The sequence below is a fragment of the Passer domesticus genome, chromosome 6 (assembly GCF_036417665.1).
Source record: "Passer domesticus isolate bPasDom1 chromosome 6, bPasDom1.hap1, whole genome shotgun sequence".
Classification (NCBI taxonomy): Eukaryota; Metazoa; Chordata; class Aves; order Passeriformes; family Passeridae; genus Passer; species Passer domesticus.
In genome coordinates, this window is record NC_087479.1 from 56,176,794 (window position 1) to 56,200,510 (window position 23,717).

The 23,717-nt window shown below is 42.4% G+C and overlaps 2 long non-coding RNA genes across 8 annotated transcripts in view; one reads left to right on the forward strand and one right to left on the reverse strand.

Annotated features, from left to right (window-relative positions):
- The window catches only part of LOC135303827 (uncharacterized), a 113,332-nt gene that overhangs the window by 53,955 nt on the left and 35,660 nt on the right, over positions 1-23,717 (forward strand). The window lies entirely within an intron of this gene.
- On the reverse strand, positions 12,644-14,482 carry LOC135303830 (uncharacterized). The gene is made up of 3 exons (XR_010365217.1): positions 14,362-14,482; positions 13,379-13,612; positions 12,644-12,711 (listed from the first exon to the last, which is right to left on the reverse strand). It is a non-coding gene; the product is annotated as an uncharacterized LOC135303830 (long non-coding RNA).

Sequence of the window (23,717 nt, forward strand, 5' to 3'; positions counted from 1 at the left end):
TTTTTGTTGTTCGTTTGGGTTTTTTGTTTGTTTTTGGGGGGAAATTTTTTTTGGTTGGTTTTATTGTTTTGGTTTTTTTTGGAGGATTTTGGGTTGTTTTGGTTTGAGGTTTTTTTTTTGGGGGGGTTTATTTTTGTGTGGTTTTCTGTTTGTTTTGGGTTTTTGTTGTTGTTGTTTGTTTTTCCCCCAAAGAAACAATCAATTATTTCCCTATTTGTGTGAAATTCCCTGTAAAAATATATTTAGTGTACATGCCCTGCATGACCCTTTGGGGAGGGCAGGGAAAATGGTGCCTGGAACAGGGTGTGCAGTACAGCTGAGCACAATTTATCACAGTGAGGTGAAGCCAGATCAAGCAACAGAGTACAATAACTATATGGATGATTGATAAGCAACAGTTGAGCAGATGGGATGTTTATAAAACCAGAAGTATTTAATTGTGCAGCCTAAAATCTTTCATGTTTATGTAATAATCTATTTTAGCATTAAAAAAAAAGTTATGTTCTGTAAACACTTATAGAAGATGCATTAACCTATCGACTCTGTTGCTGTGTCTGGAGCTCTTCACGAGAAAATGTTGCTGTAGGATTTTTTTATAGGCTGGAGAGTTGGACAGAGAGAAACTTAATCAGCTTCAACCAGGGTCCTGCACCTGGGGAGGAGTTACTGGAAGCACAGGACAGGCTGGGGAGCAGCTCTGCTGAGAAGGACCTGGGATGATCTCCAGAGGTTCCTTCCAGCCCTGACAATTCTGTGACTGGACCCGTCTCAAGTTAAAAGTTGTTACCTACAATTATCAGAAGTTAAATATTTTGAGTGGAAAACTGCAAGCTGAATTTCAAGGCTTAGGTTGGAGATGCCTCTGGACTGGGACCATGTTCTTTTGCAATCTGGCAATTTAGGAATGCACTTTTGTAAGCAGGGCTGGGGCTCTTGGATGTCCCCCTAAGAGAAGGTGATGGATTGAATAGGTTCTGTCAGGTTGCTTCTTTTAGTGTTCTCAAAGTAATAGGAAGAATATCTTGTAAGGAATCTGGTGCAGAAAACCAGATGGGGATGGTGAGCAATTTTCTCAGTTGAGTGTTAAACCTATGCTATATCAAAATTAGTTGCACTTAAAAACATAGATGGGATGAGATGGCTGTATGGGAAGTTCTACCTTTCAAAGTGGCACTTTGGTTATCAAATTTAGGCAAAATTGAACATTGTATTTGTCTTATGCCAGTGTTTAGGATGTGTTGATGCCTTTTCTATAGGATTAAATGTCAGTGTTCATATATTTTCTGCAGGATTAAATCATATCAGCTCTCCTGTGCAGATCACTACTGGAAAGAACAGGTTGCATTTAAAAAAATTTGTATCAAGGTGTAATCATTCCCATGTGCCTGGGGAAATGTCTTGCTGCAGGGTGGTGGGAACAAGAATTCCTTTATGCTTCAGCATCCAAGCAGAGATTTCAATTCATGTGCTCAAAGTTTTTTGATTGTGGAGAAACCAATGACATTACTCCATGTGCTTTTCGAGACTAAAGCATTTAATGTTGCTTCTTGCTTTGTATTCTGTCTGTGGCTTATTTCAGAATGCTATCTAACTTTTAGGATTCTGATTTTTAAAGAGAAAGTGTTCAACCTGCATTTTTGGGTTGCATGATTTCTCCTGACCATGGAGGTTTCTGGCAGCCAGGTGACAATGTTATGCACTTTGATGTAAATGAAGGTGTAGGGGTGCTGCCCTTTGTCAAGGTCACCCCAAGCAGCAGCTAATCCTGGTTTGACTCAAGGAAGGACTTTGCTTTTGGATCTGAAGGGTGACAATTCTGTGGCTAATTCTTCATATGCCCACCTTCACCAGATCTACATTGCAGAATGGCACAAAAGGGGAATAATCCAAATTTGAAGACTTATATTTACAGGAGTTGGACATATAAAAGTCACGTAGGAGTGTGTTGCAAGAAGTAGTTGTAGCAAACAAGGGCAACATTTCCAAAACATTTTAATGTGGAGATATGTGGACATATGATATGTATATATATAAGATAAATAATATATCTGATATTAATAAGTGAAAGAAAATTTGCCAGCGCTAAATATTAAAAATTATCACAAAAGACTAATTCTTGCATCATCAAAATTTACCTTCTACCCATAAGAACCTATCTAAATCTTTTTTTTTCACCATGCTTCCTTTTTTAAAATGTCACATCATTTTCATGTCCTATAACTCAAGTTAATTTTCCTTTTTCTTCCCCTTCTTCCTTCCCCTTTTTCCTTTTTTTCTCCCTTTTCCCTTTTTTCCCTTTTCCCTTTCCCCCTTTTTTCCCCTTTCGCCCCTTTTGCTCCTTTCACCCCTTTTCCTTTCATCTTTTTGCCTTTTTGCCCCTTTTCCTTTTATCTTTTTGCCTTTTTTGCTCCTTTTCCTTTTATCTTTTTGCCCCTTTTTCTTTTTTTCCCTTTTTCCTTTCTCCCCCCCTTCTCCCCCCCTTTTCCCTCCTCCCCCCCGCTTTTCCCCATTTTTCCTTTCCCCCCCCTTTTTTCCTTTTTGTCTTTTTTTCCCCTTTTTCGTCTTTTTTTTTTGTTGTTGTTGTTGTTGTTGTTGTTTTTTCTTCTTCCTCTCCTTTTGAAGTTCTGTGACTTATACTGAGCTTTAGGAGTAACTACCTATTGTTTCTGCTCTGTTCATGACAGAAAAGCAGGGAAATAGACACTTTGTTGGCCTAATATAAGAGTTTTAAACAAATAGAAGACAAGCATGCAGAGAAAGTATTAACCCCATGGGTAGTGAAACTGGAAAATCAATTGCTACAGAAAGTTGCAGAAACACAACATCTGCAGGTTCAAGGATGGAGCAGTCAAACTGATGGACAACAGGTTTGTAAACACATACTGAGAGGATTAAGTAGGGTTGTGCCTTAGAAACACACCAGGAGAGCAGTTTTGGATGCTGGGAGATGCACAGCAAACAAACCCCAGGAAAGAGCGAGGTTACCCGAGGGACCATCCCCTGTTTCCTGTGTGGGGCAGGATGCTCCCCAGGAGGGAGCCTTTACCTGGCACAGCAAACGTTGTGTGTTCAGAGCAGAAGCCACCTGATGCTGCCCTGCTGCTGGAGCCCTGTCTTTGCTCTTTATCCCTGGCTCTGAGTCAGTGCTGTGTTCCTCTGTCCCTCTGCACTTCAGAGGCAGCAGAGAGCACCAAGCAACCTCCTCACTTTGTGCAGGTGGGTCTGAACTTCCCCTGCTCATGCAGAACCTCCAGAGGACATGGAAAGTGATCTCCTTGTTTTATCTGGGTTTCAGGAGCGAACCTAAAGGGATGAACATGGCCTAGCTTTGCAAAAAGAGGAGGAGTGGTAGCTACATGAAGTTTATTACGCCCCATCAAGCCTGCCAAGTTTAATCTGCCATTACAGAGAGAGAGGGCTGGCTGTGAAATGGTTGGGATTGACTGACAACACTTAACTAACCACTGAGAGTGATTTTGTCTTTGTAGTACAATTCACATCTCTCCATCATGTCCGTGTGTGTAGTGTTTCCAAATGAGTTTAATTATGAGTGATGAACAGCAGCTTTATGGATGTGCTTTCCTTTGTGACACTCTTACTGATTGCTGTTCATCTGAACTTGTCACAAGTATTCACAACTGTCCCAGGTCTGCACTTACCTTCTCTTAGTTCAGCTACTGGAGATTTGCAGGAGAAGTTGAATTATTGTTTTGTTCTGATTTGGGGCTTGGGTTTTTGTCCAATTGCTGTTTAAATTTTGATCAAAAGTTTTGGGTTTTGTTTTGCGATTACCCAATAATATTTCTGGTTTACAAAATGTGAGTCAGTGCCCTTGTTTTCATTTGTGATTTCTCAAAATAAATACACGTTTAATTTCCAGTCTCTTGGGTACTTCTCAGCACTGAAGGAAAAAGAAAAAGACATAAATTTTTCCCTCAAGAACTCATTTTGCTGCTATTTGTGAAGTGGCTGATCTGTGCATGTGCTACAGAATTGCATCAGGTGACATGAGAAATTGAGATCATGAAGTTTCCTGCTTGAAACAAAAGTTCATCTACATTTTAGGAGAAACAGACTTATTTTCCATTTACTGGTCTATTGATAGCTTGACAGCTTTTAGATTGTGAAAAGCAGCATCAATAGGAAGAAGAGTAGAAGCCTCTGTTTCAGAGAACATAGAAAGTCAGGAGATAAAATAAATGTATAGAAATTACTGCTATTACGGAATTACTGCATTGTCATATTATGTTATATTCTTTAGGTGCTCAAAAGAAAGTGATGACTCCTTCTCCCTCCAGTGTGTACATGTTGGCATTTGCTTGCCTTTGGTTTCATTCCTGATGCTAATTTTATACAGAAGCTGGGTGACCTTTATGTGTACCACTTTTCCAGGTGTTGCCTACTTTCACCCACACAGTAACCACTGCTTGCATTTCTAATGAGGTAAAACACCAGGGACCAACTTCTGGCACCTTCTCTGCTAAGCTATAGTTTGATGATTATGCTCAGCTAAAAGGAAATTTGTTGGAAATGTCTGAAATTAATAAATCAACTTCAGAACAACTCGAACTGGCTCACAAGTGTGTTAGGAGGAGGCACATGGATTGTGGACTTGGAATCCATGGCAAATGTCAGATTTCTTCTCTCTTTACACCCCTGCTGACATTGAATAATTTCTGCCACTTTTATGGAGCTTCTCTCCAGGTGAAGTAGTGCATGTAGGAAAGACATTTTAATACCTTTTGCACATGCAGAGAACTTTTACTTGGCAGGCAGGTTTGCTGCTCTGCTCAGCCAGGTAAGACATGATCATTGTCAGTTCATGAATACAAGATATCTGAGTTAGATTTTTTTGCTGTTGGGAAAGGGTTTCTTTCTAAACTAGTCAAAAATCAGTAATTGTAGAAGTTTAACTTGAGCACAGCTGGGACAAGTCGTCATTTTGGTGTGGGCTCAGATGGCCTTCCTGTGCACTCCATCCAGCAAGCAATGTCCTAACAATACTTGTAGTCTTCACTGAGGGAGAAAAGGTATTATTAATCAAACACTTAAGGCCCTTTCCTTTATCTTGATCATTTAAGTGAAATGTTTAAGTCCATTTGTTACATTGGTGGTGTTGCCTGCTTTTTTTGTGAGCAGAACTGCTCATTTTAGCTGTTGAAAGATGATTCAGGCCAAAGGGAGGACTGCAGAGATTGCCAGCCCAGTTACAAATGTGGACATCTGCACAGTGTTTGTGAGGCCTTGGTCCACAGACCAAAGTGCCAAACTCCTCTTTATATCCTGCTCTCACAGATTTGGCTTGGCATGTGTTTTGTTCCTCTGAAGTGTAGAGTTGCTGGAAGTTCATGTCAGATAGTTACAGGAGGCATCATAAGGGTTTGAGTCTAATTGGGTTTTGAGTTAAGAGCCAAGGCATTGCACTGTTGTTTTTATTAAATAAGCTGTAGTTTGCAGTACTCAATGATTTAGATGAGCTCTAAAAAAAAAAACAAAAAAAAACCCCAAAAACAAACCAAAACCCTGAACTAAAACACAGAAACAAAAACAACAGCAAAAAAAGACATTTTTCTTTCTAGTCTTGTCCATTCATCAATCCTTGTCCATCCTTCTGCTCCCTTCCCGAGTCTGCGTCCCCTCCCTGCCCACCTGGCAGCAGATGTGCTGTGTGTCCCCAGCCCTGCGAGTGGCAGAATGCAAAATCTCAGGTGACATTCACCTGGAAGCTCTTAGCCCTCAACAGCTGCAGCCCCGTGATTACCTTGCCTGCCTCGGTGGCTCCGTGCTGCCACTGTATCAATTGCTTGTCAATTCAGCTTAGCCCCGACTTTGACTGACTGGAATGAGGGAAGTGGGAGTGGGCTGCAGGCGAATGGTTAAAATTAATTGCTACATAAGAAAAAATTGAAAGATAATTATTCCTGCTTTCCTGTCAGTGCTCGAGGGTAGATGACCTCATTAACTTGCAGCTTGTACACAATTCAATTACTAGGAGATGGAAAATACATTTTTAATTACCTCGGTGGCTTGTGCTCCATTCATCTCCATTTGCATGGCTTTTTTACTGTTGTGTTCTGAAGAAGGAGCTTGGTCTTACCAAAGTTACCCTAAGACCTTGGTTCTTGCTACAATTATTCTTGTTTGCGGTAGGATATTAAATGTGTGAGATTAACCCTGTGGTGCCAAGTGAGTTGGGAGGTCCTGTGATGGCGCTAAGGTGTTTTTTGTTAGTTTGGCATGTCAGGATTTTGAAACTTATCCTGTCAAATAATTATGGAGCATAACTTTGTTCTTTTGTGCATTTTGTTGCTACATAATTCAAGAAAGAATTAAATTAGTGAATAATAAGCAGATCACCTAGTTAGACAAATATCATATCGATGTATGTCATGGGAAAGGATTCTTTTGTAATTTCTAAAAGCCTATTATGGCATTTACTGAATTAATAATGACTTAATTGTTTAAATACATAGCTAGGCAATTATTTTAATGTGTCAGTTTTTAAAACTGTCAGTAGTGTGTTGAAGTATACAATATATGTGGAAAGAATATTTGTTCATCACTAAAAATTTAAATTCAAACTACTGCAGTACCGAAAGGCTTGGAGCTAAGAACTGAGGAACTCTCTGACTTGGTGCACAGAGGTTTTTGTTTTTTTTTTTCAGGAAAGACTTGTCAAGGATTACACAGAACTGACATGGGGTGTTTCATAGCATAACACAGAGTAATTCCCTGCTCTGATGGTGTACACTGTGTTGATGGGGAAATAAGAAATAAAGTACAGGCCACAGAGAAGTTGTTGATTGTTAGGTCAGGAGAAAGTGTTGAGGGAAGTTGTGATGTCCAAGTTGTGATATTTAGTGGTGGGAACTGAATATGTTTTATGTGATCAGTGTTTGGTAACTACTTTGCTCTCTGAAAAAAATAGTTGGAACATAATGCAGGCATTCTTGAACCATTCATGTAAGCTTCATTGTGAGTGTGTTAGCCTACTTAATTCTTCTCTAATGAGCATTAAATCAAGATAAGGTGCTTTAGAGGCTGGCTGTCAGAGAGCCTTTAAAGCTGTTTTAAGAATGTGTAAACTCTGAGTCCATGGTGACCTGGTGGGGTGCATCCTTAGGGGAGACCTTTGAGAAAGTGATGGTGACAATTTTGACACTCCTCCTTCCTCTCACTGCCTAGTGATCCAAGGGATAATGAAACACAATCTTTTTGCTATACTGGAGCATTTAGGATGTTTATTCTGTAAAATTGTCATTTGAAAAAAAACCCCAAACAAACAAGGTTGGACTACTACAAACCTTCTCAGTCTAGCAAGTTGATGGTGACATTTTTCTTCAAGGATATCTGCTAAGGAACATACACAGGAGAGTTGCTTCACTGAGCAGTCAGAAGTCTGCATGTGAGTAATTTTAAAGTGAAAGACTGTAAATATGTAAAATCATCTATGTCAGTTGTTTTTTTTTTTATATTTCCAATATTTCTTAACCCAGGAAGACATATAAATAACCAGCCTTGCAAGGATTACCTTTCTGGGTTTGTGCTGTCCTAGAATGGGACATACAAAATGCTGTATGAAGGAATCAGTTGCTTGCAAGCCTGGAGAGAAATTGTGTTGGGTTTTGCTTATAGATTATGAAATACACCTGTAGTTTCTCATGGATGTTCTTAGGTGTGAGGGTTTTATTGGTAATTTTGAGTCCTTTACTCTTAGGTTTGGTGATTTTAGTGCCAGCAAAGTATCAAGTGCAGCCAAAATTCATGGCATTTGCATGAGATGCAATGTCTGTTACAAGTAGCACAACATTTACTTTGATATATAGCATATTCCCACTGTCCTTCCAGAGACAAAAAATACTGTAGCTCTGAACTTTTTTGGTTTTTTAGCAACAGTCAGATCAAGAGACATAACACAAAGTATAAAAGCATTTTAAGAATATAGATGCATGGAAGCGCATGTGACTTGAAATAACTGTTGGGGGAAACCCACACGAGCATAGATTGCTTGGAATACACCTTTCTCTGCCTCCACTGATTATTATTACATCAGTTTATGTTGATCAAAAAAATTTAGGTCATCTGAAATACAGACAGGGCTTCTGCAGCTGTCTGGCCTGTCAAGTCTTTGAAATGTATGTGACCACAGCAGGATTATTTATTGTGCTATACCCTTGCTCTGTTAAGGGAAAATGAATATAAATGACAAGATAATAATTGGAAACGGACTTAAATGGGACATTTTGGCCAACATCAGGATTCTGCAGCGTTAATATATTTTCAGATGGCACATAGGAAAAATCATTAGGGATCTAAGGAGAGAGGCTGATTGAACTTGGATTTCTCTGTGGATTTTTTTGTGTTGAGCATCACCATTGAGCAGCAGGCTTTTTAAGCTTTATTTCTGTCTACTACCACCTATAGACTAATGACATCTGTACCATTTGTAAAGGTTGAATCCTATCATGACCTCTAGGCCTGGATTTTTCTTCAGTCAAGAAATATTCCCAAGACCCAGCTTGTGTTTGGGTTTGCCCCAGCCCCAGTGCAGGACCTCACACTTTTCCCTGTTTTATTTCTTGAGGTTCTTCTGAGCCTCTCCAGGCTGTCAGTGTCCCTCTGGATGGCATCCCTTCACTCCAGCTGCACACACAGCTTGGTGTTGTCAGCAAGGCTGCTGAGGCTGCTCTCCATCCCACTGCCTATGATGGCTCAGGTTTGGCTTTTCTATTTCTCACATTCTGTGCTGCTTTAGTGTGTGGGTCTGGGCTTCACATGAGGGCATGGTGAGCTCTGTGCACAGAGCAGGGAGACAAAACAATTCCTGCTCCAGCTGGACACCAAGGACAAATGATCCCAATCTCAGCCCAAGAGCACAAACCCCGTGGGCTGCAGAGAGAAAAACAAGCAGGATGGGACTGCAGGGGCTGCAGCTGGAACTGGACACTGAACTGCAATGTGCACATGGAGCAGAGCTGATCCCAGGGAGAGACCCCGGCAGCGCTCGTGCATTTTGGGACCATTTGGGTTCATCTTGGGTGCAGCCCTGGCTGGGCTCTGGTGCTGCCCAAGGTGCATCCATGGAGGAGATCCTTGGAATGAATCCCTGCTTTATTCTTTAGCTCTGCCCAGCCTCTGCTCTAGGACAGGCATCCCCCAGGCTGCTGGCAAAGATGTTACCTGTGCAGATCCCTGAGGAATTCCCATCAGGTCCCATGGACCTCCTGTGCCCTTTCAGGTTCCTCAGATGCTCTCAGACCTGATTGTCTCCGGCAGTCAGGGACCCTTCATTCTCTCTTGGCACAGTGGTTGGAGCACTTGCCAGTAAAGACCAAGGCAAAAACAGCTGCTGAAAACCTCAACCTTCTCCCTCTTCCATGCAACCAGGTCTCCCATTTGCTTCAGGAGAGGCCCCACATTTCTTCTAGTCTTCCTTTCATCACCAGCTTTCTATAGAAACTTTTCTTGCTGCCCTGACGTCCCTGTCCAGATTTAATTCTGTCACAGCTTTGGCTTTTCTCACCTGATCCCTGACTGCTCAAACAATTACTCTTTATTCTTCACATGTTACCCATCCTTGCCTCCACCATCTGCAGCCTTCCTTTTTGCGTTTGGGTTTGCTCAGGAGCTCTTGTTCAACTATTTTTGCCTGACTTCCACTGTGTTGGGATGCATCACTGCTAAGCTTGGAGGAGATGATCCCTGAAGATGAACCAGCTTCCTTGCGCCCTTCTTCCCTTCAGGGCTTTATCTCATGGTACTCTATCTGGTGCACAGCCTGCAGGGTGTATTTGGAGATTAAAGAATCAGACACAGATTCCCAGCTAAATGCAGAATGTGTGAGTGGTTCTAAGCATGATTCTGGAAACATTTCCAGCCTTGACATACAGGGCTTTGCTGGCACAAACCTGAGGGTGCTCACGTTTTCCTATTCAAAATTCAGGCAAGGAAGGGGAGTGCATTCCTTGTTTTAGAAAGCAAAGGGAAATTTCATGTATAAAATGAAATTTCAAGAGGGGCAGCACCTCAGGACTGTTGAAAAACATACTCTTAAGAAGATGTCATGGAAGAATTTTTCTATTTAATGATCTGTTTCTCTGCTCGCATAGTAGTAGTAACTTGTAGTTAACTTGTACAAAACAAACAGTAACTTGCTTTCTTGCAAGAAAATCCATGTTGATCCAGTCTGTTGGCTCATTTCCAAAAGAGATTTGCACATGCTGACTATTAAAGGCTTTCTTTTAATCCTCTTCTGCCCTCCTGGTTGAAGAATTATTTGAGGTGTTTTCCTGCTTTCTTTTTTTCCCCTCCTCCATTTGCAATCAATAATATTGCACTTACTGCCAAAGTAGTACAGGATTCAGTTATAATATCAGATACACAACCTTCTCCAATTATTGTTTGGTTGTAGTAGGGATATTGCAGTATCACAAAAGGTGGTTTATAGTTCTCAGAATCTTTAAGTCTACGGTCATATAAATTATAACACATTGCTTAAATTACAAAGTCCAGATATCTTTTATAAATGCAGAAAAATGGTTCATTAGAATGATTTTTTTTTTTAAGTCATAGAAAGGGAATGGGCTCATTACAAAATATTTCACACATAATCTAACTAATTAACAGTTAGTTAATAAATTGCAATAATAAGTAATGAATTGCAGGGAACCATATTGGATTATCATATAATTTTAAAAATTCCATACGGGCCACATAAGTTAATGTTTTCTTTTTGGAAAATTGTATGCCTTGGCAAATAAAATATTCAGAGGATTAACTAGAAAGAAAAAAAAAAGGCTTTGTGTAATTATTGTAATTTGAATTAGACTTAATTACATTTCCTAAATATGAAGGGAAAATAAGTGTGATCTATAGAGAGCAGACAACACCACTGAGACAAGTCTGTCTTTGCTTCCTGACCCATTAAGTGACAATTATGATACTTGTGTTAAACATCTTAGAAGTGGTATCAGCTTGCCATAACTCTTCACTCATTCTGCTTGAAAAGATCATCATAGGAAAAAGGCTTTTGCTCTTCTACTTTTAAATGGAGACCATCACTTGTGCAATACAAAAAGTTTATGGAAAAACGTCGGGTGCATCACGTGCTGACTTCACCACATCACAAAAAAAAATAAAGGATTGCTTTTCTTGCACCTCCAAAGCCATGTGGCCTTCTAGAAGGTTAAATGGCTGTAAAACCCCTGTGAAATGTGTGTCTTAAAGCCCTGTCATGGGCCACTGGGCAGTGCTGGGTGGTTTTGATGGAAAACAAACTCTAGTTGCAGGTGAAAAGTGAGTTCCTACACTTCAAGTTGAATTAATGATGCAAATTGTCAATGCTCTTAGTTTCTCCAGGGTTATTTGGGTTTTTCTTTCCCTCACCACTTATTTATTTGAAATAAAGCAACTGCCAGACAGCATAAGATGTGAAATAAATTCACTGGGGGTTCTATAAATCTTTATACCAGTTAGCAAAAACTTTCTGAATGCTTGTAGAGAGTTATGTTACCTAAACTCCTAAATATTTCATTTATTGGAGAATATCCAGTTAAGAGTGTTGTATGAGCTTGAGGATTCACACCCAAGGTCTACAAACTTTGTTTACTACTTTTATTGCTCAGTCTAAGTTGCTAGACTAAATAATCTATATTGCTGAAAGCAGATCTGCTCACATATTCTGAGATGGGAACCATACATTTTGGTCTTTTCATGGAATTTATCTGTGAATCACCTACTTATGGCTTATTCTGTTGTAACAAAGGCAAATTATAGGCATGAAATAGAATTATGTGGTTTAAATATTTGCTGAGGTTATTCAGCATTATTTATCATTTACCTTTTGATAGGAAGTAGTCCTATACAAATGAAGTAAATGCATTTTTTCTGAAATTCTTTGAGATATGCTTCTCAGAATGGATCTGTTGCTCTATTATGGTTGGTTTTGGGGTTTTTTGCCTCTATGTATGTGATAAAAGTATCTTTTGATTGTCTGCTATAAGTGTTGATGTTTTCTAGGCAGATTTTTGAATAAATTTATCTCTTTTTTTAAAATGTAAATTTTTGGGTTTTGCACAAGAGGCTCTGTTACATATTAGACTCTACTGTGTTTTGCTATTACAATCTGATTTCTCCTTGGGACTTTTGTCTTATTGATTATAAGAAAGGCCAGTGGAAAATTCTCTTGCTGCATGCGTGCTATCCCCTGTAATTTACAGCATTTTCCTCATAATCATCCTGGTTTTCCTAATTTTTTTTCATGAAAAAATATCTCCATCCATAAAACATGGTGGGATCCTTTGATTTGCAGCAGCCAAAGCTAAAGATAAAATAGGCAATTGATGTAAAAGCAGTGGTTTTATTTCTTGCTTACCTGGAAGGCCCTGTGTCCTGGTACTCCTCTTGGTCATATAACTGCTTTTTATTTACAGTGATTCTATAGTGGGAAGATGTTATCCACACATATAGATTCCCTGAACATAAGCCATGGAAATTAATTTTCAGACTTTTTTTTAGTTTCTACTGTTAAAATGCTAAGCAGCTTATTTTCTGAATATTCTTGCCCTGTTTTTCCTGAAGTTTGAACACCGTTGTGTTTCTGAGCTGCCCTTTGCGAGGATACACAGAGGAACTCTGAGGTTTCCCAAAGTTATACCACGTTGAATGTACAGACATCTATCATCTTCACGTTATGTGCTCACTTTTTTCCAACTATTTAAAAATAAAGATACAAATCGGTTCGGAGCAAGGACTTTGCTTCTTCCTCCTCTTCCTGGACTGTTTGCTGAGCCTTACTCAGCCTTCAGGCTGGAAGGTGACCTCAAGGATCATCTGCTTGAACCTTTCTTGGCAAAAGCACAGCCTAGACAAGGTGCCACAGCACCCTGTTCGGCTGAACCTTAAAAACGCCCAAAGTCGCGTATTTTTACCCCATTTACCCATTATTACAGTGGCTAAGTGTTCTCATAGTGAAAGATTTTGCTCTTGTCTGTAACTGGACTCTCCCCTGGATTGTTTGTACCAATTACCCCTCAGCTCTTTGAAGAAAGAGACTCTCCACCTTCTTAGTATCGGAACCCTTTAAAATCAAACATTAAATATTTGGTACAACACCATATTAAGTATCGTTGTAAGGTCTCCTCTAAGCCTTCCTTTTCCAAGTTCTCTTTGCCTTTCCTTGTGTAGCAGGGTTCCCTCTCTTTATGGCCTTGTCCAAGCCATGCACAACTCTTCTATACGGTAGGGGACAAAAACTCAGCAGAGTTCCAGGTGTGGCCTGACAAGCACTTTAGTTTTGACAGTAGCTTAACACTCCCTGCCCTCAACACCCATCCTGACGTGTTTAGAGTCAATTTAGATTATTTCATTAGATCCTTACATGGCACTTTGATGAAAAGGCTTTTCAATACCACCTAAATAATAACCATGTGTGCTTGGTGTGGCAGTTTTGACAATTCCTGTGAGTAGGACAGGAGGTTTTGCTCCTCTTCCCAGATGCTGAACTTGTTGAGCTTCATGCTGCACTGGGAGAGCAGCTGACGTGTTTCTGTTTGGCTTCATGGTGGTGTCAAAAAGACTCAGCCAGAGTCAGACTTTGAGCTCCTCCTCTCTGCTGCTAGAACAGACAGAACATATCTAAATGTCTATTTCATTGGCTCACATCTAGTGAAATGCACTGTGATGCACAATTTCCAGACCGATCCATAAAACGTGTCTTTTAAGCTGGTTTTAAGTATGATCCTTCTTTTGGCCTTTCCCTTTAAAAGTATTCCCTTTCCTTTTAAAAAGTATACCCATACTCACACAAAATTTCCTTTAATAACTACATTGTCTGCTTCTCTTATAAATCTTTGTCAGCCTTGTCTGATCCTAATTTTTAATGAAAATTCACTGAAAACAATCAATTCTTTTCTTAGATGTCTCGAATTTTGGAGTATTTTACCATATGTGAATAGGTTTTTGGGCAGATCACGCCCCCAGTATCTGTGAAATAATGAGATTCTTTTGTGCTAAAGCCAGTTAAGAGAAATATTTTTGTGTCTCTGTAGTCTCTTGATTCTCCTGTTCTATTTATGGATTACTGGTTAAACAGCTTAAGTAGAGATAAGTCATCTGAAACTTAGTTATCCTCCCTCTCTAGCTTTGGCTGTCCTGCAAATTCCTCTTATTTTTTCCTCTGACATCACAACCCTAAGTTTGTATCTTGCTTTCCCATTCTTCAGATTTATTTTTATTACCACCACCTTAAATACATTTTTATTCTTTGGGGTTTCCCAAAGAATGAGCTGTTTCTGACTTCCATCTTCGCAATAAATTATAATTTCCCTTCCTTAAAACATGATGTGGTTTACTACTACATACCACACTCTGAAGGGAGGTGACCCTTAGCTATGACCTCTACTGAGCTGTTCTGATTCTCTCACAGTCCTTCCAGTGTTTGATTAAGGGCTCAGTCCAAGATCACTCTCAGCTTTCCCCTTTTAGGTGCTTCACCTGTAGTTGTAAAAATCAGCCGGTGATGAACCAAACTTTGGTTTCCTAAGCTGTGCTCTCATGAGACATTGAGCCAGTTGTCCCTCTTTTCTCCTGCTCCACCACCCCCAACACTTTTGCTTTCATCTATTTTCTGATCTACAGACAGCAGATGCCTTTCAAATTCTTTGCTCTTTAAAATTTTCTACATATACAACTTCTCTAATCTCTACTATCAGATGCGGAATGGAAACCACATGCAAATATGGGTGGTGTTATGCCATTGTTCTCATTAGTCCTTGTTCCAAAAAAAATCACATAAACATAGATTCAAAACCGTTGTTAAGTGATGGTAATAACTCAGTTCTGCCAGGTGTTTAAATCTGATCTTTACAGACACTGAGGAACACAGGATTTCATGCCCAGATGCCAAAATGGTGGAAGAAGAGCAATAAATCTTGTTAAGCTGAAAGTTCTGACCCAAGTAGTTCAGTGCTTATTTGGCACTGAAATTTAGCACTGAATTTAGCTTATTTAGCCTAGAAGTATTAGGCTTTTTTTGGCCTCTGCCAAACACATCTGCAACACCAGGCAAGCAGATTTCTGTGATCTTCCTCTGGTATTTAGGATTCTGATTCTAACAGACTTTGTATAAGGATTCAGAGTCCTGGGTCACCATAACCGTGAATTTTTGTGTACTGTGGCAGTGGGCAGCATTTTATTATGTTGCCAGCTTGCACAGAACGGTGCTCTTGGCTTTTCCTGAACTCTGAGCTCACCCCAAGTTGGGATTGAAGTGCTGCTGGCTGTGCCACATTCAGGTGCCATCATCCCACAATATCCTGGTGCTCTCTGAACCTCTCCTGACTCCTGCACACCAGGAGCCACTCTACTGGAATGCTTGAGGTGGGAAGGCATCTCTGGAAGTTATCTAATCCAAACTCTTGCTGAAGGCTCAGCTAATGTAGAAGTTGCATCAGGTTCCACTTGGCTCTGTGCTGTTGAGTTTTGAGAAAAAATTTATGTCTATGGAGATTGCACAGTGTTTTTGGGCTCCTGTCCTGGTTATCTCATGAAGATTCACTAATTCCAGCTCCAGACTCTTCCCATGACTCTGGGTGCTGCTGGTATCCACAGGCACAGTAGCTGTAGCTTCTCCTGCCCCATGACTGCACTGTGGGAGCTGTGTGGTAGCTCAGGCACAGTGGATGTGGTGTAGCAGTGAGATCTCCAACCAGCTGCAGGTGTGGTCACCTGCATTCATCACAAGAGAATTCTCGGTCTTTACTTCTTAAAGCAATGAATACATGAAACCTAGGAAGCCATGGGGCCGTTCTCCAGCCACAAGACCTTTGTTATTTGACAGTTAATCTATCTTTATGCAGACCTTGGTCACGTCATTCAGGTAAGAGGTGGAAGGGGTCTGTTTTTACACTAAAGGGTTGGTCTGAACCCCCTAAGATGCTACGTAGAGATTTTTTAATGTGGTGAGGCCTATGGATAGTTTAGTGATGCAGGAAAGCAGACATTTGCTTCTCTCCCTTCCTCCCTTGCTGCTGACTTTCCTCTGAAGCAGCTCTGGGTGTACTCATGTGGCTGGTAACTCTCCTGGTGCCCCTCTGCCCTGGCACTGATGATCTGCCCTGTGAGATGTGTGGAACACCCACATGTGGGGGCCTGATCCAAAAACTACCGAAGTCACTGAGTGTTTCTTACTTGCTTTTGTTACTGCTTAAGCCAGGGCACCCAGCAAGTCATTATGTTTGGCTTGCCAGTGGTAAATTTTTTAAATATAATTTATTTTGTACACCTTTGCTTTGTCTGTTTGGCGCCCTTCCTAATCCTCTTATTTCTGTAAAGCAATTGGCAAGTGCAACGTTTTGAGGCATAGGAAGAAGCCTTGAGCTGTTTCTTGTCTTACTAAAACAAATGACACAATGGAAAAATAACATCGGGACATGAAAGGGAAGGAGGGGAGGAGAGGAAGGCGTCAGTGGGCGAGGGCAGAGGGAGGTGTCCCTGGGGAGGCTGCTGGGGTTCTCTGGGATGTGGCAGGGCACGGTGCCCGCCTGCTCCTTGCTCCAAGCATGTTTTCCTCTGTCGCTGCCCTCTTGGCTCGGGATGGTTTCCGTCCTCTCTATATTTCAAAGCTTTGTGGTAAATAATCAATTCAAACCAGGACCCAGTCTCTCTTTCTGTAATTCTGAAAACCCATTAAATTATATTGTTGGGGGAAAACAATAGTTGTGCTAATCATGCTCTGTGCATGTGCATCTTAATTTCCCCGGAGACCTGAATATGAATTTTTACTAACATGTTAATTTTGTGTGTTAATCAGTAGCTGTAGGCCGAATGAATGGATTGACTATGTAAAACCGTTTGATATTGAAACAACTCCTTTTGACCCCCTCAAATTGGCTTCATTCCACTGAAGACGGTTAAAGTTAATTAAGCACTCAATAGGTTTATGGTGTTTAAATTAAAATATATCACCGCTCATTGTGCAGTCATCAGGCGAGGACGGCGCTCCCGCCCCCGCCGCTCCCGGGGGCCGCTCCCGTTCCCGCTCCCGTTCCCATTCCCGGGTGCCTCTCCCGGGTGTCGTTCCCGCTCCCGTTCCCATTCCCGGGTGCCTCTCCCGGGTGTCGTTCCCGTTCCCGCTCCGCGCCCGCGCACGGGGCGCCGCCAGGGGGCGCCAAGCGGCCGCGCTGCGCTGGGGGGGGCGGTGAGAGGGACCCCGGGTCCATCCCTCCCTCCCTCCCTCCCTCCCTCCCTCCCTCCCTCCCTCCCTCCCTCCCTCCCTCCCTCCCTCCCTCCCTCCCTCCCTCCCTCCCTCCCTCCCTGCCTTTCCAACGTTCCCATGCCTTTCCTCCCTCCTCCTTCCCAGCCTTTCCCACCTTCCCATGCCTTCTCTCCCTCCTTCCCAGCCTTTCCCTCCCTCCCTCTCTCCTTCCCAGCCTTCCCTCCCTCCTCCCCAGCCTTTCCCTCCCTCCTCCTTCCCAACATTCCCATGCCTTTCCTCCCTCCCTCTTCCCAACCTTTCCCACCTTCCCAGCCTTTCCCATCTCCTTATGCCCTTCCCCACCTTCCAACGCCTTTCCCTCCCTCCTTCCCAGCCTTTCCAATGTTCCCATGCCTTTCCTGCCTCCTTCTTCTCAACCTTTCCCACCTTTCCATGCCCTCCCTCCTTCCCTCCCTCCCTCTTCCTTCCCAGCCTTTCCCTCCTTCCCATGCCTTCCCTCCCTCTTCCTTCCCAGCCTTGCCCTCCCTCCATCCCTCCTAGCCTTTCCCTCTCTCCTTCCCTCCCTCCTTCCCATGCCTTCCCTCCCTCTTCCTTCCCAGCCTTTCCCTCCCTCCCTCTTCCTTCCCAGCCTTCCCTCCCGCCTTCCAACGCCTTTCCCTCCCTCCTCCTGCCCAGCCTTTCCAACGTTCCCATGCCTTTCCTCCCTCCTTCTTCTCAACCTTTCCCACCTTCTAATGCCTTCCTTTCCTCCTTCCCAGCCTTTCCCACATTCCAGTGCCTTTCCCTCCCTCCTTCCCAGCCTTTCCTTCCCTCCTTCCCACACCTTTCCCACCTTCCCAGCCTTTCCCATCTCCTTATGCCCTTCCCCACCTTCCAACGCCTTTCCCTCCCTCCTTCCCAGCCTTTCCCTCTCCACTTCCAATGCCTTTCCCGTCTCCCCACACTTCTCACCTTCCCAGCTTTCCCCTCTCTCCTTTCCATGCCCTTCCCACACCCTTCCCTCCCTCCTTCCAGCCTCTCCACCTTCCCACACTGCCCTCCCCTCCCCTTGCACCCCCCCCCCCCACTTTTCAATTAAACTTGTGCCATGAAATGCCAGAGCCCAGGGATATATGTTTACTGAGAAATAACTGAAATTATTAAAAAAAAAAAAAAAACAGTTAACTCTTCCTTTAAAAAAAAAATGAAAAAAAGACAAAAAGAGGTGTTGAAAGCTGTAACAATTGATGTGCTGGCTTTCCCCTCTGGGCCCTTTTAAAGGGCTGCTGGTGGCTGGGGGTTGCCATTGCTGCTTTTCAGAAGCCATGGCAGCCACGTTAAGATCTCCAAAAAGAATTGTATAATAGGTAGAGTGCAAAAAAAATGAGATAATGGTAACTCTCAAAGGAATACATGCTTTAAATTAAAAAGCCACGGTGCTGCTGATGTGAGCATTATATCAATGCTTGCATGACACAATCCTCAAAGCTCTCTCTTCTTCCTCAAGCTGTTTACTTCACCCTTGAAATCGAGGGCTGCATGGCACGGCATAACCCGAGTTATGACTGCAGGTGCTTCACAATCTTGGGGAAACTCAAGCTTTTGTAGTGCTCTTTTCACAAATCATCTGTGCAGAAGGGAGAAGGCATTGGAATGTGGGAAGGTGAAATAAATGTTGTGGGTGAAGTCCCTGGCAGTGGGCTGCACAGGACAGCTGTGACCCCGCTCCTGGGGGGCACAGGTGAGTGAGGTGAGGCCACTCTGCCCTTCCTGCCACTGTTGAATCTCATTTTTTATGATGTGTGAAGCTCAGGCTGCAAGCCTTCTCCATCCCTGCTCTAACTGCTTTAAACAACAGAGAGCTACAAACTGCTCTCTTATCATTACAGGGATTTTGCTGGCCAGAATCACCATGGTCAGGTGCCCATTGCAAGCATAAAGGATAAAAGTTATTGTCTCCATGCTGGCCTTCCTCACCTGGGAAATGTTTCTGCATTATTCAAAACTAGAAATGCTCTGTGGGGGAAGAGGGCTGATGGAAAGAGGCTCAAAGAAATATCAGACAAAATAAAATAATGTTAAAGAAGAAGTATATTGTCCTGAAGGGGGAGAGCCTTGTTACTTGTGTTGGTCAAGTATAATGCTTCCTTTCAAAATTTGTCTTGTTTGTATGATAGGAACCCATAAGTATATCTTACTTTATAAACGTTAAAAAGGGCATGAAATCCTATCACACACCTTTGTAGTAATTCAGGATTAATTTGTCACGTTCTCCTGTTTGCCTTCCCAAAACAGAGTTGATACTGCACCTTCTGTGCACTTGGTGCATGTGAGTGAAATGTTCTTGGATTTCATAAGGTGGGCAGAGCGGGTCATTCTCATCAGAGCTAGGGGCTGAACAAGGGATTTGCTCAATTCTCTCCCCTCATGTGCAGAGCTGTGGAGGAGCACTGTTCTTGAGAAAACGTGGCCACGGCTGACAAGGGCTGTCTCTGCTGTGACTTATTCCTGCCTTTCTGCGGTAAACTGAAGCACTAAACTGTTTCCCAGTGTTTTTTTAAAATTTATTTAATGTTTCCCCACCTGTGCCAGCCAGCTCTGCTGGATCTGCTGCCGGGCAGGTGAGTCAGAGGCAGGGCTGCTGCAGTTGCATCCTCTGGGGTGGAAGCTGGGAGCTGATTCCTGCCTTCTGAGCCCTTCAGAGAGCAGTCCTCCCCAGAAATGCAGCTCCCATCTGTGCTGGCTGCTGACAGGAGAGGAGGAGGTCTGGCCCTGCTATCAGTGCTGCTTCCTGTGCAAGCTCGTAGCTCACATTTATAGCTGTCACCACAAAAGGCAAATGACATTTTTACACGGAAAGCTTTCACGGGAGCACTCAGAGGGCTGATAAACGTGCTTTGCAATTCTGGATGAGTTTAGACTGACTGCAGGAAAGATCTAATGCAGTGGACCAGCTAAGTGTTTTTATTTCTTCAATACCTTCAGATGTGATTGTATCTGCAGTGGGGATTTTATCCAACAGGGTAGCTGTGCAAATGATGCAAGTACTTAATAAGTAGGCTTAAATGCTAATATACAATGTGATTTTCTTTTTTCCCCTTACTGAAAGGGAATTTGTGATTTTCTTTTTTCCCCTTACTGAAGTGCCTTTTGAAATCAGGGCTGTGGCACTGGCACAGGTGAAGTACAGAGATGCTCAAGAATTTGGTGCTCTGCAGCTCTGCCCACCATAACCAAACCTTGAGATCAAAATTTTGCAGTGATTTTTTTTTTCCTTTGTACATCTCTCAGCACCAGTCCAGCTACAAAAATCCACTTGTTCTGTGAGCCTATATTCAGTACCATGTTTTGCACACACTGCCAGTTCACCCAGATATCTGCAAATCTACTTTGCAGCAACACAATCTGCTTACCAAATTAAATAAGTGAAATCAGGGGGATTTCAGTAATCCCTTGAGAGCAGCTTTGGAATGTAAATGAGTCTGATTGCCGCTGATAGCCATTCTCCAGAAGAGCTGGAGCATTTTGGAGATGCCACCTGAATAATCCTTGGAAGGCTGGCTGGGTGCAGAGCTGGGTGCCTTTGCTGGTTTCCCATGGGGAAGGACACTCCTTGCAGGGATAGCCTTGGCTGCTCCAGGGCTTTTGGTTGACAGAAGCCAACGTGGACATGAGATGTCACCTGCTGCTTCCTGCCTGCATTTAGCCAAGGTGTGAGAGCCTAACAATTAACAGGGGTGAGGTGGTTTCAGAGAAATTGTTTAATAATACCCTGGTGAGCGCTCTGGCCTGAGGGAACAGTAGAAAAGTTTGAGGGTTTTTTTTAGTATTAAATTCTTTCAGTGAATCATAGTGTTTAAAAGGAAATGGAGGATTAAGTCTAAACACTTTCTCTTTTTTTATCTCCTTCTTGGAGTTTTTGTGTCGAAGTTGATAAAGGGCTGTCCAAGGCAGAGCTGGAGTTTCACAGGCAGATTTAATTAAGGCATAATGTGGAAACCTGGTTTGCAGAGTTGCTCTAGAGCAGATGACTTGGTAGGTTTGCTGAGCAAATCCTCTTTCTTTGCTAAGAAGACACTTGAATATACATTTCATCAAGCATGTATGATGTGATAGCAGGATCTTGTCTGCTTCAGGAATCAAACATGTGAAAATTGTTATAGCTGTGTCTGTTCTTTTTATCATTGGCTAGTTCATATGGAGAAAAAAAGTCTTTTTCTTAGCACGTGTAATGTTCTGGGAGGGGTGCCAAGCATGTTCTCATTTCTATTTTGTTTTTGTGAAAAGGTGCTCTAAATGAGAATAATCAGCCCCACAGAGGATATGACTGTAGCCATGTATTAAAAAGAATTTTAAAAATTCCCTCAGAGGTATGATTTCAAGTTACTGAAGTCTAGCATCTGGCCTTGAAAACATGTTCTGATGCTCAAATGCAGGTCTTTAACTACTACCATTTCAACCAAGTCTACCAATTTGTTTTAATGCATGAGGTACTTTCCAGATTTGGACTGTTCTGGGGCTTCACTCTGTGTTTTCACACATTTGTCAAGGAACAATAATATATTTGATGGATGCTGGGTGTTAACACATGCTGAGGGAAACTTTCCTCCAGCCAGAGCACTTTGAATCCAGTTGTCATCGTTCTGTTCCTTCTGGATTGATGTTAATTTTCTGTGATGTTGCTGGGGCTAGAAGTGGACTCAACAACTTTCAGCTCATATGTTCTTCCATGCAGCAAGTGAAGGAAACAACCTTTCTTAATTCAAGAATTTGTTCTGCCATATCATTCCAGATGGTTATGAACAATCCTAGGAATTCAACACTTATTAGCTTTAATTTTCCATCTTATTTGGGTAATCGTTTGAAATGTTGAGAAAGAGCAGAAGATGATTGGCAACCCCCAAGGGTAGGAGGGCACGTGTAACTCAATAGCAGATGAGTTTTTATTTATTTTTTCCTGTTTTCCTGCGTTGTATAACCTGTCTGTGAGAACTTCCAGGCCCGTTGGGCTTTGTATGTTTTGCTGCTGGCTCACAGCTTGCTCATGTCCTCTGGCTTGCTCTGCCCTGACAAAACATGACTTGTAATTTAGAAGAAAATTATGTAAATTAAGATGTTAAGTTCTTACCAGGGCATTGTAAACTTCAGTTTTAAAGGTCAGCTTAAAGAAAACATAATCTTTTTGATGTTGTACTTTTCGGGTTATTTCAATTGGCAGAATGGGCAAGGGGGCACCCTGATGATGATGATATCTAACAGATGGCAGCATGAGCTGTGCTGGCTAAAACTGGGCAATAGAATCTTTGATTACCACTAGCTTCTCCTCTGAAATTTTAATCTCAGACTAAACCAATTTATCATGGTGCCAAACAAATCAGTTTAGTACCGATTTTTGTAGTTATATTGCTTTATCTACTCTTTGAAGAGTAGCTAGAGTAGAATGTTGCAGTGTGGTCAGCAAGGAGGATGTGATACTTCCAGTCCTACAGCAAGATGTGCTCTCTCAGAGCAATCCCAATGAACAGTTTGTTTGCTGCAAGTTTCATGTTGCTGCTGAGGATCAGTCTGGTGCCACCTTTGATACCCACATAGAGGGCAAGAATGCATTGGTGGTGTGGGGGGCATTGTGCCTTTGCTGGCACCCAGGCACCAATCTGTATTGATACACCTTTGATTTAATAATTCTAGATGTTATATACTTATTTATTTGGAGGTCAGAAATTTCGTTGCTAGGACATTGAGGGTTTTTCAGGTAGCTGGGGTCTCACTTGAAAGCTGTGTGGAATTGTGATTTTTGGGTTAAATTGCCTTGAAAGATTGTTTCCAGCACCACTCTTTGCTGCCTGCCATCTGCTCCCAGGGCTGTTTTCTTTTTTCAGCTGTGAAACACAGCCAATTTGGCCCTTGCTCCTCAGGGTGTTGGGAGGAAGAACTTCTCCCCAGCTGCTGCCAAGGGGAATTCCCTGCAACTCGGAGATGTCCCGGAAAGGGGTGAAAGCAGAATGAAGCCTGACAAGGGACAGTGCCAGGCAGAGCTGTGCTCAGTGAACTCTGCTCAGCTCAGGTCACAGTATCTGTCAGCTCTGGGCTGAGCTGCACGGCTGAGGAGGCTGGCCTGGGTGTGTGTCAGAGGCACACTTGGAGATTTTTGTGCGCCCCTTCCCTCCCCTGGCTCTGCCCAGCGAGGTGTGTGGCACAGAGAAAGCAGGAGCTGAGCTTTGGATTGGATTTGGAAGCTTGGATCTGGCCGTGGCCTTAATGTTATATGTGAATTCTTCCTGGTCCATGCAAATAAGGACAGCAAGACCTCCTAGATGAAGTATTTTGCTTCTCACTCACAAGCTTGGTGTGTTGTGTATGAAAATCTGCAATGCCCCAAAATCCCAGAGATTATTTTTGGGCAGCTCCCTGTAGTCATTGGTGCAGAAATAAGGGATTTTTCTAGGTAGGAAGGTTTTTTGTTTGGTTGTGTGTTGTTGTTTTGTGGGGTTTTTTTTTTGTTTTTGGGGGTTTTTTGTTGTTG